The sequence below is a fragment of the Phalaenopsis equestris genome, unplaced genomic scaffold (assembly GCF_001263595.1).
Source record: "Phalaenopsis equestris unplaced genomic scaffold, ASM126359v1 Scaffold000251, whole genome shotgun sequence".
NCBI lineage: Eukaryota > Viridiplantae > Streptophyta > Magnoliopsida > Asparagales > Orchidaceae > Phalaenopsis > Phalaenopsis equestris.
The window spans coordinates 1,318,221-1,319,158 of NW_018164693.1; positions in this window are offsets into that span (position 1 = coordinate 1,318,221).

Genomic DNA, 938 nt, shown 5'->3' on the forward strand with positions numbered 1-938 from the left:
GGGTTATGATAATTTGTTGGTGGCGTATCAGTTGCCCCCCTATTTTCGGGCGATTTTAATTTCTTCGTCCGAAAATATCAAGATGTATAAACTTTTCATTTTATAAGTCATAAAAAAGTATAAATAATTTATTATCATTTGTATGCATATAAGACTATTGTTTATCCTTTATAAATAAAGAAGTAGAGCATAGCTCAGTTGATGAGTGTCTTTTGTCATTCATAAGTGGTGGGGGTTCAAATCCCACCAAAAACAAAAATAAATATCTATTTTACCAGCTCAAAACCTGACCCGTGGATTCAGAACCTGCGACCCATACGTGACCCAGCCGGTCATGCGAGACCCGACGGGCCAAGAGAAGAATTTGAAGCGGGTCACGGAGGATTAATTAAAGCAGGAATTTGAATGGTTGAAGAATTTGAACAAAATAATTCATGCAGATTTTTAAAATTAAAATGGTAGAATTTGAAAAGTCAAATTAAATGGAAAATGAAATGAAAAGTTTTATTTTTTATTTTTATAATTTGAGTCATAAAAGCAGAATTTGAAAAGACAAAGGAATATGAAATGAAAAGTTTTATTTTTTTAATTTTTTATAATTTGAGCCATAAAAGCAGAATTTGAAAGGTTAAAAACTGATGAAATATGAAATGAAAAGTTTTTTCTTTAATTGTTATTATTATTTTTTTTATTATTTTTTTATTTAATGTGTATTTAATGTTATGTCTCATATCATGCCTATAAATAGAGGCATTGGATGAGAGGAAAAATCACAAGTGAGGAGGAGAAGAAAAATCTAGCGTTGCGGAGAGTAGTTGCGGCGGAGCAAAGTGTTGTGGAAAAGAGTTGCGGCGAAGCAGAATAGTTGCGGCGGCAAGGCGGAAAGTTGTGACGAAACGAAGAGTTGCGGCGACAAAGAGTTGCGGTGCAGATTTGCG